The 20,040-nt window shown below is 36.0% G+C and overlaps 1 pseudogene; it reads right to left on the reverse strand.

The window, feature by feature from the left end:
* Window positions 1-4,263: 4,263 nt before the first annotated feature.
* Window positions 4,264-11,452, reverse strand: LOC113453192 (vomeronasal type-2 receptor 26-like; annotated as a pseudogene).
* Between the last annotated feature and the right edge of the window lie 8,588 nt (window positions 11,453-20,040).

Genomic DNA, 20,040 nt, shown 5'->3' on the forward strand with positions numbered 1-20,040 from the left:
AAAAGAAAACAGAGTAATATTTTGTTGTTAGCTCAAATCTGATCTTTCTGTATCTAGTTTTTCTGTAAATATATGAAAAGAAGGAATTTTTCCTCTTTTTCTTTTGAAATATTAATATAGAATAGAATTTTTATGAATTATTTCAAACAAATTATAATAGTTTATTTGATTGAACAGGACCATGGTGTGCTACATTCTAATCTTCCCTCTGGTATAGAATGATTCTAGATAATTACTTGTATGATTGGCACTGTAGCTTAATAAAACAATGCTAAGTATTATACCTTAAGATCTGTATAATGTCTCAATACAAATCTAATATCGGATTCTCAGTAATTATACCATAACAACAAAGTACAGAATTTTTCTGCTCATCTCCTCCATACTGACCTGTGGAATCTTGTAGAATCCTACAACTTCAGCTATATTAGATGATGTATCAGAATCTAACCTCCAATGATAGCCATCAAGGTTCTTCTCCTATTACATTTGTAGTTAAGGACAAATACTTGGGATTTGTAAAGGAGGTCCAGAGTGGTGAGATACATCATCCTTTGATTGTAGTAATTGTCACAGATGTGGAACCCAACAGTAACATTAGGTAAGATCTGGGGGTCTTCACTGATCTCCTTCACAGCAAAGACCAAGGCAAGGATGTGCTGGTAGAATTTGGTTATTACACTGAAAATAGATTAAGGACACCTTTTCAAAATAATAATAACTTTGCAAATTATTTTAGTATGGTACTGTATGTAATGACTACTGGAAAGCCTGTTTCTGACTTAAGTATTAAATAATTTTGTAATCACTCCAAACATGTTTTGCACACAATCTTTTTCCTTTATATTTTTCTAGAAAATTGCTCATCATAAGGCATACTACACCATGTGCACAATTGCTAGGCCAGTGAGTATTTTGACCATATCATCATTTTTATTTATATTTTCCACCTCCAAACTGTATAAACTTGAATAATTATTTGGCATAAGCATATCAGGTGATGTGTATTTGTGTAATGAGGGAATGTGTGACCTAAGGAGATCAACACCCTATATCAAGGTGTACACAATTATTAGGCAGCTTCTTTTCCTCAGGCAAAATGGGCTAAAAACAGATTTAACTGACTCTGAAAAGTTTAAAAAAATGTAAATAGTCTTACAGAAGGATGCAACACTATTGAAATTGTTAAGTTATTGGAGCATGCTCACAGAACCATCAAATGTTTTGTTGTAAATAGTCAATAGGGTCGCAAGAAATGTGTTGAGAAAAAAAGATGCACATTAACTGCCAAAGATATGAGAAAAAATCAAATGTGAAATTACCAGAAATCCATTATCCTCCAGTGCTGTCATATGTCAGAACTTCAAACTACCTGAAGTGCCCAATAGTACAAGGTATTCAGTGCTCAGAGATGTGGCCAAAGTAAGGAAGGCTGAAACCCGACCACCACTGAACAAGACACATAAATTGAAATGGCGAGACTGGGCCAACAAATATCTGAAGGCAAATTTTTCAAAGATTCTATGGGCTGATGAGATGAGAGTGATGGACCAGATGGATGGGCCTGTGGCTGGATCAGTAAAGGGCACAGAGCTCCACTTTGATTCAGACACCAGCAAGGTGGAGAAGGGGTACTGGTATTGGCTGGTATCAGTAAAGATGAGTTGGTTGGACCTTTTCAGGTTGAAGATGGACTCAAAATCAACTCTCATACCTACTGCCAGTTTTTAGAAGACACTTTCTTCATGCAGTGGTATAGGAAAAAGTCTGCATCTTTCAAAACCAGCATGATTTTTTTTTTTTTTGCAGGACAATGCTCCATGACATGCATCAAAATACTCCACTGTGTGGCTAGCCAGTAAAGGCCTTAAAGATGAAAGAATAATGATATGTCCTCCCTTCCTCACCTGACCTAAATCCTATTGAGAAATTGTGAGCCCTTTTTAAATGGGAGATTTATGGTAAAAGAAAACAGTACAACTTTCTGAAGAATGCCTGGGAGACTGTGGTTGCTGCTGCACAAAAAGTTGATTATCAACAGATCAAGAAACTGTCCGACTCCATGAATGGAAGGCTTATGACTTTTATTGAAAAGATGGCTGACTATATTGGTCACTGATTTTTTTTTTTGAACTGTCAATATTTGTAAATTTTGAGTTGCTTGTTTATTATTCCCACTTTAGCAGATGAAAATAAACAATTGAGATGGGAAAATTTTCATTTTTCATTTAGTTGCATAATAATTCTGCACATTAATAGTTGCCCAATAATTCTGCACATGTAGATATTCTCCTAAGAAGTCATAACCACACTTTTACTTTTAAATATTCAGTTTTGAGGTTTATTAACTTTAGGAATTGACCTTGAGCACTGTAGTTCAATAATAAAATTAATCCTCAAAAATACAGCTTGCTTAATAATTGTGCACACAGTGTATGTTAATTTCTGAAGTTTAAACTTTAGCATTCAGTTTAACCTAGAATGCTGTGGCTTGTTTTCTCTGTTGACTTGGTTTTCTAGGAACTTTACTGAATTAGAAATAATTATAGATTAAGGGTGAAGTTCTTTCTAAACCCAGAATTCGAGACTCAAGCATTGTATGATAGAGAGATGACAGGGGGATATTATTAGACACATAGGTTTGTCCAATACTATGAATGCCACATGTATAAAAGCACCTTTTTTATTTTATTCCACTAAAACTCTCATGGAGACAGAAAGCTTTGCTTGTCACCCAAGAAAATTTTATGAGCCACACATAATGTTCTTGGAGAATTGGTTAATTTTGGAAGAGACAATGAAAGTAAGCTAAATTATCATTTGAACTATCTCTTATTGTGCAAGCTATGGTGATTAATTAAATAACTACTGCCAACACCTATCTCAAATGATCTAAGCCCCAGAGCTCATTGTCACAGAATTGCCAAAAAGGCTTTAAGAGTTATTAACCTTATTTTGTGAAGCTTCTTCTCTGGTAACATTGAACTGCAAACCAGAGTATTGAACATTGAACATTGAACTGCAAACTTTCACCAGAGCAGTTCTCGAATATACCTCATTCTCCTGGAACCCACACTGTATATTGGACATTAACACAATTGAGCAGATTCAGAGGTATTTTTTGAGAAAAGTACTCAACTCCTCCACTTACAATTGAATTTCTTATGCCTCCAGGTTCGAAATTTTGGGCCTGGACAATCTGGAAATATGCCATCTATGGTCTGATCTAAGTGTAATTCACAAAATTGTCTGCTTTGATGGCTTGCCTGTCAATGACTTCTTCAGCTTCAACCACAATAATACATGGGCAAATAACCGATACAAACTTAAGGTAAACCATACCAAACTCATTTGCAGAAAATACAACTTCAGCAACAGAGTGGTCAATGCCTGGAATGCCCTACCCAACTCCATTGTTACAACTCAAACCCTCACAACCTCAAACTGTCTACCATGGACGTCACCCCATTCCTAAGAGGGAAAGGGGGCGTGCATAAGCACACCAGTGTGCCTACCGTCGCTGTCTTACTGTCCCCATTTATCTGTATTTAATTCCTTTGTTCATGTTTATGTTCATACTGATACTTGTCATCTTATACATGTTTGACGAACAAGTATCTAAACCATAATCTATATCATGGCTTCTTAATTAGCAGAATAAAAGTATACATATATTTTCTGAGGTTCTCGCGGGTATTTGTATGTGGATCTTTGGTTATTCGGGTTTTCTCCCACGTAAGATTGGAAGTATCTAGGCAACGTTTCAATGAAGTCTCATTCATCATCTTCAGGCTTGTGTCTTCGGCTCTGTGCTTCTCAGAGTGTTGTGAGCTTGCAGCTGCTTCTTCCTTTTAACTGCTAGTGGGTGTGTGTGGTATATTTCCTAAGAGTCTGTAGAGGGCATGCATAAGCCACCAACATGCCTACCATCCCTGTCCTATTTTTTCTTTTATTTTTCTTATATGTACCCATTTCATGTATTCATGTACCCATTTCATGAATGTATATAATTATATCTATTATCTCATAAGGATTTCATTAAAGAATCTTGGGAAATGATAATAGCACAGCAACATGAACACTTCTTTGAGAATGAGCAATAATAATGGATCTTAATAATCATAAATAGCATACACAAATTGTTCTTTGACAGAAATAAAAAACTTCTATGTTCCTATAATTTTATATATGTTTCCTATTGACAGAATTCTTTTTATTTCTTTTTAAAGAACTTTCTCTGAGCCAGAAATATCACATTGTGTACTAATTCCTCTTTGTGAGTTGCTTCCTCTGGTTAAGGTCAGGCCGCAAAACAAGGATGTAACATTTTGGAAGGAATATGCATCCCAGTAATGCAGTGCTGGAGGCCAAGATGGAGAAGACCTCCACAGCTACCATGGCTTTTCCTTTTGTGCTTAGATAGGCTGGAAAGAAAAAGATCCAAACACTACAAAAGGCCAACATGCTGAAGGTGATGAACTTGGCTTCATTAAAGCTGTCAGGTAATTTACGGGCAAGGAAAGCCACAATAAAGCTGGTGATGGCCAAAATACCCATGTAGCCCAAGACACAGTAGAAGAAGAAAGCTGACCCCTCATTGCACTGTAGAATCATTTTTTGGAGCTCTGAGTACATGTCCAATTCAGGGAATGGGGGAAATGTCAACAACCAAAGTATACAAATCAATACTTGTATAAGGAAGGAGGAAAGGACAATAGAAAATGCCAATCTTTTCCCCACCCACTTCCTCATCTGAGATCCCGGTTTAGTAGCCATGAAAGCCACAACCACAGTGATAGTTTTAGCCAGTACACTAGAAATGGCCACAGAGAAGATGATGCCAAACATTGATTGTCGGAGAAGACAAGTCACTTTGCCAGGCTGGCTTAGAAAGAGCAAAGAGGAAAGAAAACAGAACATAAGAGAGACAAGGAGGGTGTAGGTAATGGAGCGGTTGTTGGCTTTGACAATAGGAGTATTCCTGTGCTGAATAAATGTTCCAAGTACCCATGAAGTTAACAAGAAGAAACAAAGAGCTGCTGAGGCTAAACCAATTCCTAAGGTTTCTTCAAAAGTTAAAAAGACCAACAGTTTCAAGATACATCCTTTCTTTTCTTTATTGGGATAATGATCTTCTGAACATTCAAAACAGTCATCCATATCTGGAAGAAAAAACAAGGATTCTTTTTCATTTAAACAATCCATATTAATGAAAATTACCTTATTAATTTTATGCATCCAACTAGTTTATTAAAGTTTGCTTAGGTCTAATGTAAAATGGTAGAATTCCTATCCTACCATTTTGATTTGAAATCTTTCCTTCAGGGCATGGAATACAGTCATAGCAGCAGAACTGATCCCCCTCAATCCCTTTCTTCCAGGATCCAGGGAAACAAGGGTCATTACATAGAGAGAGTGGAAGAACCTGGTGATAAGCATAAAAGTATTTGAAACTGGAGATATTTAAAACAGTTTGTAATTTTTCTTTTTTAGGCAGGGAAATTATTTTTGATTTCCAAAAGATACTGAATTGATCAATTTCATCAAAAGCTTAAAAAGATGTAGAAACTATAATTATGTAGAAAGGGTCTTGTCTGAAGGAGAGGGGGAGCAAATAATGGCACATGGTGACAACGTCATGGAAAAAATGGCCACTCTTCTGAAAATACAAACCAAATATGCAAATATGGTTTTTATATTACAATGTAATTTCCATTTAATGAGTACTTGATCGTCAACAGCATTTGAAAAGAATATTAAAAAACCCAGAACTTAAATTTCTAAGCAGACTGCGTTCAATATGGGATCATAATAGATTAAGTCATGGTTGATTCACTAATTTGAAACCTGGTTAAAAGCTGGATTCCAGACAATCACATCTTCTTCAATGAATAATTCCTTCCCTTTTGGAGCCCGTAGATCTATCTTTCCAACTCTAACTCTCTGAAAGGATCTATTTGGAAAAGTGATGAAGTTGGTGATGTCGAATCCACCTGTTGCTTCTCCTTTCTCATTCAGGATCACTCTCTCCCCAGCTGAATTGTTAAAAGAAATGCCTTGAAGAAATGAATGGAGCTACTCGAAGGGAAATAGAAGAGAGAGGCAATTAAAGGCTATTAATCAAGAAGAGGACATCATGTTCAATTTTTGTTCACTTATTCCTTCCATTCCAAAAACAGTTATTAAATATGTACACTTGGAAATTTATAATTGATAATGCATGGAAATATATGTGTGTATTCTTTTATTAATTTGATACTGTTTTAAGAAAAGGTGAGAATGAATAGAAGCAGAATGAATATAGGCTTTTGGAACTACACAACTTCATCCAATTATGTTTTAGGTCTACTACTTAAACAACTAATTTGGAATAGATCATATCTAATCTTTTCTCATAGGTACAAAGCTATTTGAAAGTGTGAAGTCTCGCTAATTTCATTTAGCCAGATTTCATAATCTGAAATTCAAGCATTCTTTGATAGATAGATTTTATTTTATTTATTTTATTTGGTTTGTCAATTGCTTACAAGATAATAGGTATAAGTAAAAACTTAGTTATGAATACATGGATACATATAAGAAAAATAAAAGAAACAATAGGACAGGGATGGTAGGCACATTGGTATGCTTATGCACGTCCCCTACAGACCTCTTAGGAAAGGGCTGAGGTCAATAGTAGAAATTCTAAGGTTAAAGTTTTTGGGGTATGGGGAAGAAACCACAGAGTCAGGTAGAGTATTCCAGACATTGATCACTCTGTTGCTGAAGTCGTATTTCCTTCAATCATGTTCGGTGCGATTAACCTTGAGTTTGTAATTATTGTTTCCTCTTGTATTGTTATGGTTGAAGCTGAAGTATTCATTGACAGGTAGGACATTGTAATGTATGATTTTATATACTATACTTAGATCGGACCGAAGGAGGCGTAGTTCTAGGTTTTCTAGGTCTAGAATTTCAAGACTTGTGGCATAAGGTATTCTGCAATGAGTAAAGGAGTAGAGAACTCTTCTTATGAAATATTTCTGGATTTTTGCAACTGTGTTAATATCAGATACATAATGTGGGTTCCAGATGGATGAGCTGTATTCGAGTATTGGTCTAGCAAATGTGTTGTATGCTCTAGTTAGTAGTGTGATATTTCCAGAGAAAAAGCTATGTATGATTAGGTTAACAACTCTTAATGCCTTTTTGGCTATGTAGTTACAGTGAGCTCTAGCACTTAGATCACTAGAGATGAGTACTCCAAGATCCTTGACAGAGTTGGATAATCATCAAGGTCTTGACTAGTCAGGCTTTTTTATTTTCTGATTTTTTTTGCCAATATGCAAGACAGAGCATTTATTTTTTGAGATTTGAAGTTGCCATTTGTTTGACCATTCTGATACATAGTCAAGGTCTTTTTGAAGGGTAGCAGTATTGTCTGTGGTGTTGAATAGCTTTACATCATCAGCAAAGAGAACACAGTTGCTCTTGATATGATCACAGAGGTCATTTATGTAGAGTATAAAGAGAGTTGGTACTAGAACACTGCCTTGGGGGAGACCACTGTTGACAGGTACAGAATTTGATAGGACGCTCCCAATTTTGTTGTCTGTTTGATAGGAATACTACTATCCAGTTATGCAGGTGTCCAGAGATACCATAAAATTTTAGTTTTAGGAGTAATTTGTCATGTACCACTGAATCAAAGGCTTTACAGAAGTCTATGCACATTGCATCTATTGCTTTGCCCTGATAGAGTTGTGTAGTCCATATGTTTTTGCAGTGTAAGGGTTACAGATTGCAGGATGGTTTTTTTCTGAAACCAAATTGTTTATTAGAGAGCAGGTTGTTTGTCTCTAAGTGGAGGATGATGGATTGATTAATTATTGATTCCATGACTTTACAGGTGATGCAGCATAAAGAGATGGGTCTGTAATTTTCAACTAGGCTAGGGTCTCCCTTTTTGAAGATGGGGATGACCATGGTTTGTAATCTCCAGGAGCTGGAGATTATTGCAAACCTGTAAAAAAGATTGCCTTTATTTTAGTTGTCTAAAATTCTGATAGAGACAGGAATCTTAGCTTGTTACCCATGAAAATTTCACGTGCCACAAACTTCTTAGATAATTGATTATTTTTGGAGCAGACAATGATTTACTAAATAACTCATGTGAACATCTAAGCCATAATTTACAGAGTAGCTTCTTGATGACCAGAATAACAACAGAAACCATTTTTCCTGTATATATTTTAGTCAATATAACAGAGTCAGAAGGGACTTGAAAGTTTTCTTGTCAAACACCCTGCTCAAGGTGGACAAATGCCTCTCCTTCCCTTTGTAAAAATCTCAAAACAACTTTTTCCACTAATTGTTAACTGTTCTCACAATTAGGAAATTCTTCCTTTTTTCTCCTTTGTTTCTCATACTTCATTCCATATGCAGAAAATATTAAGACTTTCCACAATGGCTTCAAAATGTAATGCTACATCAAACTGCTTACTGAAATAAAAGAAGTGTCCGATGCAAAGGGAATACCTGCCAAGCTTGGATATATGGAAGATCAGTTTTTTTACCAATCATAGTTTTTTTCCTATGGCACCATAATGTGTACAGAGCCTGCAAAGAATGAGCCACAGCATAAACAGCATTGTAGACACTGTAGCTTTGGCCAGTCATTTCCATTTCAAATATAGGTGCAGGAAGATCCTCCAACTTCATTTCCCCAGTGCATTTCCTACTGTATGTTTCTTTTAACTCTGATTTTGGAAATGAACACTCAAATGATTGTTCCCAAACATCTTGTAAAAAACCATCTTGGGAGACTGAAAGAGGGTTTATGGTCTGAATAAATTCCTTGAAACCTGCAACTTCTTTTGAATGAACATTGAAAGAAATAGCTCCATGGAACATGTGGAGATCCCAATTTATCTGTGCACTTGATAATATAAAATCAATCTGTGCAGTTATGATCCACACCTTTCTAAATAATGCTGTTTCCTTGCTTTCGGGATCAACCAGAAATGTGAGACTTCTCAGCCATATAATTGCTAATGATTCTCCGTAGACAAGAAATGCACTGGCTTTGCTATTCATCAAATTAATGGAAATCATTGAGATTATTTGAAAAACTTCTGGGAAATCTTCAAAGTGGACCAGTTGTAAAAGCCTTTCTATAAATGCTAAACAGATTCCGTTCTGTGAAAGTAAGGGGTGCATTTTCTCTAAGAATTTTTCTCCATTGTTGTTATCAACAGCAAAAATCCCAATCCATGTCCATCTGAAATGGTGAAGCAGTTGAATAATCCCAGTGCATTGATGGTCCTCCTTGGGAATCATGAAATAAATTGAAGAGAGCTTACTGATCTGAAATTCCTCTTGGGCTAATGAGCCATATGTCAGCTAAAAGAAAGTAGAGTAGGATTATGTTAAATTATTAAATCTAATCTAATAATTTAGTCTAGTTTTCTTATAAAACATATCCAAAGAACAAAGTGTTTCTATAAATCTTCTAAATATAAATAGAGGAAGGAATTTCTTGGCTTTCCTTTAAACACATAGAAGAGAAATGTATTAAATAGGGGAAAGTGTACTGCTTTCAAATCTTCCCACAAGTATGGAATGTCTCCAGATATTCATTTCCAGTTACTTGTATTGTAGTTTCAGCATGAGTGTTATGGTAAGTAGTTGATCTTAAGTCATGAAGTACACCTTAAGACAAACCTAAGCTTAATTTTTATGCTCATTAAATAGTCCATAACAATAACAACAATATATATCTTTGATTGTTCGGGTTTTCTCCCGCGTAAGATTCGAAGTATCTAGGCAACGTTTCAATGAAGTCTCATTCATCATCTTCAGGATTCTGTCTTCAGCTCTGTGCTTCTCAGAGTGATGTGAGCTTGCAGCTTGCAGAGTGATGTGAGCTTGCACTCTCTGAGAAACACAGAGCCGAAGACAGAAGCCTGAAGATGATGAATGAGACTTCATCACGTGCCTAGATAGTTCGAATCTTACATGGGAAAAACCTGAACAACAAGATCACATACAAATACCCGTGAGAACCTCAGAAATATATATATATATATATATATATATATATATATATATATATATATATATATATATATATATATACTTTCCTTCTCAACCCCATCACAGTTTACTTGTGGAATCTTGAAGAATCCTATAATTTCAGCTATATAAGATGATGTGTCAAAATCTAGTCCCCAATGATGGCCATGAGATTCTTCTGGCTATCACATTTGTAGTTAGGGACAAATTCCTGGAACTTGAAAAGCAGGTCCAGAGTGGTGCGGTAGGTCATCCTTGGATTGTAGTAACTGTCATAGATTTGGAACCCGAGAGTGATATTAGCTAAGATCTGAGAGTCCTCATTGATCTCCTTCACAGCAAAGGCCAAGGCAAGGACGTGTTGATGAAATTTGGTGATTATGCTGCAAATGATTTAATTATTCAAGTTGAAAAAGTACGTTGAAAATTCTCATAAGGTGACATCATTTCTGAATGAATAACAAACATTTCTTTCTCTGATAGTAGTAACAAGATAATTTTAATAATTTCTACAGAGATGCTCTCTGAGTTTGGTGGCTCTCTTGCAGACATTTCATAAGATAGAGTAGGTAACATCATTACTGTCTGCACTGAGGATATTATCTAGTTTGGATAATGAGATGTCTGCAGGAAAATAATCAATCTCAGCGAGCACCAAGGACCCTTCATTTAAAACCCTGAGCTACAAATATTCTCCTTTATTGCTAATTTCTATAGAGTTCAAATTTACTTTTTTCACATTATTTCCATGACTTTCAACTAATATACACTGCAAAAAATATAAGCAGTGGCTTTTTCAAAGTACTATATTTTCTACAAGATTTTCAAAAAAAAGTTTCATGAATACATTTAGCATGTATGTATTCATTTACTGTACACATGTTCTGTGAGGAGAGCTAATGCCAAAACTTTTTAAAAAATTACCTTAACCCCAGTATAAGTTCAACAGAAGACTTTTTGATCTGAAATTTTGTACATTTCATGTGAAGGTCTTTAAAATAATAATAATTTAAAATAATAATTTTCTTCTATCAGACCAGATACATTTGAAAGATACAAAAAGCATAGATTACACAAAAAGCCCTACATTTATGCATAACGATGTTATTTATACAAGGAATTTTGGGAGGTCTGACTAATATAAGTCAGCTAAGAAATATTCTTACCTTGGTACATCATAGAGTGTTATAGCAGGATGTTCTTTAAATTTCATTTCATAAAAGTGGTAAACAATGTGAGACGCCATCCCACCAATGATGAAATCCCCAGGCTGGTACCACTCATGTGGAACAAGGAAAGCATCACTTGCAGGGCAGCTCGAAGTACCTACTTTGTCCATCAAAAGCATCAGGAAAAACATCTTGATGTTTTTGTTATAGTGAAAATGTTTGCCTTTCATCCTACCCATAGGGAAGCATATATAATCTAATACTCCATCTAAAGATTGATCTACGGATGATATTGGAGAATACATCTAATGAGAAAATCTATCATTTTCTGTTTGAAGATCCATGAAAGTACAAATTTTTATCTTGAATATCAGAAGGATTTGAACAGATACTTTGGCAGAAGAGAACAGAGGGTGGAAACTTGAAGCAGTGAATTTGACAGAGACATTATTACCCCTTGTACCAAACTCTCTGTTGCTCTGCATTCACTTTATAGCCAAATAGATACCTTCACTTCCAGTAAGGAGCTACTGATTCAGTTCTACAGAGGAATTATTGAATCTGTCATCTGCACCTCTATTATTGTCTGGTTCTGTAATCCAATAAGGCACAGACTTCAGAGTGTAATTAGGAGGGCAGAAAAAAGTATTACTACCAACCTGCCTTCAATTGAGGACCTGTATACTTCACAAGTCAAAAAAAGGGCTGTGAAAATATTTACACACCCCTCACATCCTGGATATAAACAGTTTCAACTCCTACCCTCAAAATGATGCTATAGGGCACTGCACACAGAACAACTAGACACAAGGACAGTTTTTTCCCAAACACCATCGCTCTGCTAAACAAATAATTTTCTCAACACTGTCCAACTATTTACAAAGTTTGCATTACTACTACTATTAATCTTCTATTACTTCTTATCACCTGTCCCCTCCCACTTGTGACTGGCTGTAACTTTGTCACTTGTATCCTTATGATTTATATTGACTGTTTCCTAGTATGATTTGATTGCTTATTGTACATTATGACTATTATTAAGTGTTGTACCTTATGATTCTTGATGAATGTATCTTTTTATGTACATTGACAGCATTTGCACCAAGACAAATTCCTTGTGTGTCCAATCACACTTGGCCAATAAAGAATTCAGTTCAGTTCAATTCAGTTCATTGTTGTTGAATTTCAATAGCCTTCTGTGCATCCTTTGATGCAGTAATTCCTCTAGGATATAATTATTTTGTTTTGATGAGATGGTTCAGCTATTTTTTCCAATGAGCAACTGCCAACAAAAGGAGTATAAGGGAGATTTGCAATAGAATATACATTTAATTATTATAATTGGAGAAATAAAAATAGAGCTTTTTTTTTCAAGATACCACATTTATTTTCTACCATTTTTTTTCACAAAATAGAAAATGAACAGATCCAGAAGGTATCCATCTGTAAGCATTTTTTCTGGGAAGCAACAACACAGAACTTAAAAAAAAAATCTTAAGCTCTCTAAAACTTCAAAGAAAGATCTTGCACATCCCCTGACAAACACTTTAATATATTCTAAACAATGTTATTTTTTCCCCCACATCTAGAAACATTTGAAAGGCAGAGAAGTTATAAATTAGAAATAAAGATTATGTTTTTGCACAAAATACCTTTTATTCATACAAGAATAAGAAAAAAAAATCCTTTTACAATGGTATGTCTTTTGCAGTGGTGTCAAACTCAAGGCCCATGGGCCAATCGGGTACTTAGAACTGGCCTGTGGGGCCACACTGAAAACAGTGAATGACCAGCCTATGGTGCCTCTGCCAGCAAAAATGGAGCTTAGGGGGACCCCATGCAACCCCCACCCCCAGCTCTATTTTCATTGGCAGAGGGCTGCAGGTGACTCTCTAAGCCGAAAATGGGATGTCTTATAGTTTTATTTAAGGATGTTCCTCAAATTTCAATCTATAAAAGTGGCAAACTATGCAGGACACCATGCCACCAATTAATCAATCACCAGTCAACCTGGAACTCTACATGGGACTGTAGTTAAAAACTATCCAGAACTCCAATTGGTTCAAAATGAATCCATTTTTTCAGAGTGCTAGTTGTCATCTTTAAAACCTGCATGACCTGGGACCAGGTTATTTGAAGAAATGCCTCTTCTTGATCACATTCATATGATCCGGTAGAACAGAGAGTCAGGGAATGCTGTACATCCTCTCTCTTAAGTGAGGACATCTGGTGGGACTCACAAGAAGAATCTTCTTTGTGATAGATTCTTCCCTCTCGAACATCATCCAGATGGAGATAAGATGGGTTCCTACTTTGAAATTGTTTTGCAAAGCCCTGAGTACCCAGTTTTGCCAATAGCCCTATGGAACCCAGAGTGAGTTGGAGCCCATGAAGTGGTTCAACTGATTGATAGTTATCTCTAGGGGTGTATCTTTATTGTTGCTATATTGGGTTTTTATTTTTTTAAGCAGCTGAGAGACATTGACAATGAATTGGTGGCCATATAAATTCTCTTAAATAAATAAACTCCTTGCAATGGTATGTCATAAGTTTTAATTCAAGGATGTTCTTTGAATTTCAGTTTATAAAATTAGTAAAGTACATGGGACATTGTGCCACCAATGATGAACAGAGGAAGTATCACTTGCAGAGCTACAGAGTAGCTAGTTTCTCTCTGAATTTACAGTATTTCATTATTACTTGGGTGACATGCCTTCTCTCTCTCTCTCTCTCTCTCTCTCTCTCTCTCTCTCTCTCTCTCTCTCTCCCCCCCTCCCTATCTAATTATCCATATACCTACCTACATGTCTACCTACATAACTATATGCCTAACTATCCTCTCCAACTAGTGAACACTCAAAATGTTCATCAAGGTTTGTTCATCTTTGTAGTTCTGTCCTCTATCAGAGAGGGGTGTACATTTTTTCTAGGATTTGAGCTGAATTTCAGATGAGTTTCTTGAAAAATGCCAGTGACAGCTTTTCTCTGAGGCTTCTGGGCTGCCACATTCAGTGCCTGGGAATTTGGGAGGGAGATTTCAAGGAGCGATGGAAGATTAGCCACAAAAATATTCCTGTCTCAGAGAATTAAGGACAGGTTGCCCTGCACCTGGAGAGGATTTCCTGGAGATAGTGTCCACTTGGAATAAAGTATTGATTGGACCATGTGATGAACTATTGGGTGCAGAGGTTGGATTTTGGATTCTCATTGAGGTAGGAAAAAAACCCACAAATCTCACATGTTTTTCTCACATGTGCCAATATAACATCTCTAATAAACTGGATCTTTGATAAGATGACCGTCTTGGAATTTGTTAATTTGGATGTTGCTACTTGGAACACTGACATTCAGACTTCTTATTGTAAAGTAATTCAAATCACTCTTTCTAATGTTCATTGGTCAGCATACACTTTAAGTAAAGGATGAGGCAGAAGGAAGAATACATTTCATTTCATTTCATCAATTTCCCCATATTATTGATATCTGATAACAGGTTGCTCTAGAAATAAATTCATGAGTACGTACATATATACTTTTCTGACGTTCCTTGGAGACTATGAGGTCCTTCTAGGGAAGAATGACCACATAGGTATATAGTTATCTAACATTCCTATCTAGGGGAAAATTCACAATTTTTCCTCCGATATTTTCATTTTTGTAATTCCTCTCTCTATCAGAGACAACTGTACATTTTTATAGGATTTGCACTGTATTTCAACTTTACTTTTATTGAAAAATGCCTTCAGATTCCAAACTAATTGAAATAATTCTCTATTATGGTCTTTGTTTAGCACAACTTTGAATAAAGGATGAGACAGAGGAAAAATACATTTAATTCCATTTCACCAAATTTCCCATATTATTGAAGTCTAGCAGCAGTTTGCAATGAAAATAGATTGATTAAATAGAGTGAATGGTTATCACCCAGCATGAAAGTCTTTTGTTAAATGTAATTAAATATATGGGATTTACAAACTATTTATTTTTATTTCAAATAACATGGAACATTGAGCTAATATCCAAAATATCTTAACAGGAACCAAGAAACTTAGATTATCAAAGTCAAATTCAACAGTATTGTATGGGGAAAGGATTAGGTTAAAGAATCTTGAAAAATGATGACAATGAAGAAACATGAAAACTTCCTTTGGAATGGCCAACCATAATAAAACATAATAATCATAAATATCCTACATAAATCCTTCTTTAACAGAAATAAAAAATGTATATGTTTCTAAACTTGTATGTAAATTTCCTATAGAAAGCAGTCATTCTATTACTTTTTTGAAAAGTTCTGCTACGTTAGAAAGATTACACATGGCATTAGTTCCTCTTTATGAGTTGTTCCCTGTGGTTTAGTTCAGGATGTAAAACAATGATATAGCACTTTGGCAAGAATATGCATCCCAGTATTGCAGAGCTGGAGGACAAGTTAGAGAAGAACTCCACAGCCACCATGGCTTTTCCTCTTGTGCTTAGATAGGCTGGAAAGAAGGAGAGCCACATGCTGCAAAAGGCCAACATGCTGAAGGTATTGAATTTGGCTTCATTAAAGCTGTCAGGTAATTTACAGGCAAGAAAAGCCACAATAAAGCTGGCGATGGCCAAGATACCCATGTAGCTCAAGACACAGTAGAAGAAGAAATCTGAGCCTTCATTGCATTGTAAAATCATTTCTTGGAGCTCTGAATGCATGTCCAACTCAGGAAATAGGGGAGATGTCAAAAACCAAAAAAATACAAATACATACTTGTAAGAGAGAGCATGAGAGGACAATAGAAAAGGCCAATCTTTTCCCCATTTCATCTCCTCATTTGAGATCCTGGTTTACTGGCCATAGTAATAGTTTTGGCCACTGAGAAGTTGATGCCAAACATTGATTGTCTGAGAAGGCAGGTCACTTTGCCAGGCTGGCTGAGAAAGAACAAAGAGGAGAGAAAACAAAGCAGAAGAGAGACAAGGAGGGTGTAGGTGAGGGGCCGGTTGTTGGCTTTGACAATGGGAGTATCCCTGTGCTTAATAAAAGTTCCAAGTACCCAACATGTCAAGAAGAATAAACCAATAGCTGCTGAGGCTAAACCAATTCCTAAAGTTTCTTCAAAGGTTAGAAATACCATTGGTTTCAGGATACATCCTTTCTTTTCTTTATTTGGATAGTGATCTTCTGAACATTCAAAACAGTCATCCATTTCTGGAAGTAAAATTAAGGAATTTGTCATGTAGGCATTCCAAATTATTGGAAATCAATTTATTAATTTTACGCATCCTAATCTAGTATATTAAACCCTCATGAAATGTGGTAGAATTCCTACCTTACTGTTTTGATCTTAAATCACTTTGGGGCGTGGAATACAGTCATAGCAGCAGAACTGTTCCCCCTCATTTCCTTTCTTCCAGAATCCAGGGAAAAAAGGGTCATTTCATCAGGAAAATGGAAGAACCTGGTAATAAGCACAGAAGGTTTTAAAATTGGAGATGTTTAAAACAGTTTGTGATTGTTTTTGACTTCCAAAAAAGATACTGAGTTTTTCAACTTCATCAACTTTAAAAAAATGTGGAAATTGCAATGATGTAGGAAAGTTCCTGTTTGAAAGGTAGGGTCTGTAAATCATTGCATATAGTGACAATCCCATGGAAAAGTGGCCACTCTAGTGATTTCTGATTCAAATCCAAACCAAAAATGCAGACATGCCTTTTACATTGTAATATCATATTGCAGACATGCGACATGCCTTTTACATTGTAATATCATATTGTCAATTTAAGGAATGCCTGATTATCAACAAGATTAAACAAAAATGACATTGTTTTTTTTTTTAAAAAAAAAACCAAAATCATATTTCTAAACAGACAATGTTCAATAAGGGATCATAATGGATTAAGGTTAGCTGATTCAATAATTTGATAACCAGTTAAAAGCTGGATTCCAGACAATCACATCTTCATCAATGAATAATTCTTTCTTTTTTGGAGCCTGGAGATCCATCTTTCCCATTCTAACTCTGAAAGGATCCCTTTGGAAATGTGATCATGTTGGTGACATGAAATCCACCTGTTGTTCCCCCTTTCTCATTCAAGAACACTATCTCCCCAGCTTAATTGTTAAAAGAAATGCCTTGAAGAAATGAATGGAGCTATTTGAAAGAGAATGAAAGAGAAAGAAAGGGAGTTGAATACAATGTAGCAAGGAGGAGAACACTATATTCAAGTTTTATTAACTCATTCTCCCCATTCCTATAACAATGACTAAATATGTACATTCAGAAATTTAATAATTGATATTTCAGAGATATGCACGGTACATAACCACTTTATTATTAATTTGATATTATTTTATGGAAGATAAGAAAGAACTAAAGCGAAATAAAAATAGCCTACTGAGATTACTCAAAATTCCTTCGATTAGGATTCAGGTTCATTTCTTAAACAACCAAGACTATAGTTAATCTTCCCTCAGTGGCATAAAGATATTTGATACTCTGGAATATGACAAATTCCCTTTAGCCAGATTTCAAAATTTGAGGCTCATTATTCAATAGATAGATGTGAGACAGAGATTCCTGCAAACATAAAGTTGTTCCAAACCATGGATGCCACTTCTGAAAAGTCATCTTTTAATTCATTCCCATTGAATTCTGAGAAGGACAGAAAGTTCACCTTCTCAATCTGAAAAATTCATGAGTCAGGAAAAAGTATTTGGAGAATTGATTATTTTTGGAGGAAACAATGAAAAGGAACCAAAATTATCATTATCATTATATACATCCTGGTACAAATGATCTGTCCCAGAAGGATATACTTTCTGTTCAGAAAGACTTCCAGAGCTTGGGGTATGAACTTAGTAATTTGGGCTGTAGGCTGATCTTTTCAGAGATTCTACCAGTATACAAGGAACAAAAAGGGAAAGGCCAGCATGTAGCGGAGTTTAAAGTGTGGCTAAAGGAGTGGTGTAAAAGGGAAGGCTTTGGTTTTATTAGTCATGATGTCCGCAGCTGGTCCAATGAAAAACTGTACAAAAGAGATGGTTTGCATCCATCAAAGAAAGGGACTGAGTTATTGGCATTAAATTCACAGATTTCCTGGATAAACATTTAAACTGAACAGCGGGGATATAGAACATCTCTGTCCCCAGCAACCTAAAATTAATAAGAATACCAGTGCATGCAAAAGAGATGTTTGTGCAGGTAAGATTATCAACCTTGCTGTCAACCAAAACCAAGCATTTAATAGTGAGTGCCATACCATGTGCATTAATCAAACAGGTGGCAAGAAAGTAGGGGCAGGCAGGCACAACACAGGTTATGTAGACAGTAAACACAATGTCAGACATAAAGATCTCAAGTGCCTATATACAAATGTACAAAGTCTGGGGAACAAACAGGGTGAACTCAAACTATGCATACATGAAGGTAGATGTGATATGGTTAGGATAAAAGAAACTTGGTGGGATGAAACACATGATTGGAACATACTGGGAGAAGGATACAAACTATTAAAAAAACAGACACCCCACCCCCCCAAAAGAGGAGGTGGAGTTGCACTGTATGTAAAGGACCACTCATATTGCTACAGAAATGCATGAAACCAAAGATGAAAGCCTCCTAGAATGCATATGGGTCAATATATAAAAAAAAGAATGTCATGACCATAGGTGTATATTATAGACCACCCAATCAAGCAGAAAAAATAGATGTCCTTTTTGCCAACCAACTAACACACATATGCAGGAAACACACAACAATAGTAATGGGAGACTTCAATTATCAATTGGAAAACTAATTCTGCACCAAGTGAGAAATCAAATAAATTCGTAACCAATCTATCTGACAACTTCGTTCTCCAAAAGGTAAAGGGTGAAACTAGAGGGACAGCCATACTGGACTTAATTCTTACAAGCAGAGAAGAAGTGATAGAGGGAGTTGAAACTGCAGGAATTTTGGGTGAGACCATATCTAACAAAATGAAATTCAGTGTAGAGAAAAGTAAAGTACACTTAGGCAAGAAAAACCAAAAGTACACATGTAGACTGGGTGAAACCAGGCTCAATAGCAGTAACTGTGAGGGGGATCTTGGAGTCCTAGTGGACAACCAGCTAAATATGAGCCAGCAGTGTGCAGCAGCAGCAATGCTAAGTTACATTAACAGAGGGATACAATCAAGATCAAGTGAGATACTAATGCCACTCAATAAAGCCTTAGTAAGACCACAACTAGAGTACTGCATCCAGTTTTGGTCACCATATTATAAAAAAGATGTTGAGACTCTAGAAAAAGTACAGAGAAGAGCAACCAGGATGATTAGGGGACTGGAGACAAAAACATATGAAGAACAGATACAGGAACTAGGCTTGTCTAGTCTAGTAAAGAGAAGGACCGGGGAGATACGATAGCAGTCTTCCAATATCTGAGAGGCTGCCACAGAGATGAAGGGGTCAAGCTATTTTCTAAAGTGCCTGTAGGCCAGACAAGGAATAATGGATCGAAACTGAACAAGGAGAGATTTAACCTGGAAACAAGGAAAAACTTTCTGACAGTGAGAACAATCAACCAATGGAACAGCTTGCCCTTGGAAGTTGTGAGAGTGTCATCACTTGAGAATTTCAAGAAGAGATTGGCCTGGCATTTTTCGATAGAGGGAGTTGAAACTTGGGTGAGAGTGACCACATCATACTAGAATTCAACATAACACAAACACAAGCAATAGAACATGACACAATAATCTTGGAATTTAAAAGAGCTGATTTCAATAAACTCAGAGAGAACTGAGGAAAGATTCCATGGATGAAAATCCTAAAGGGGAAAACAACTCAAGAATCTTG

This window comes from Pseudonaja textilis, chromosome Z (genome assembly GCF_049901715.1).
Source record: "Pseudonaja textilis isolate UNSWEBS1 chromosome Z, rPseTex1.2, whole genome shotgun sequence".
Taxonomy (NCBI): domain Eukaryota; kingdom Metazoa; phylum Chordata; class Lepidosauria; order Squamata; family Elapidae; genus Pseudonaja; species Pseudonaja textilis.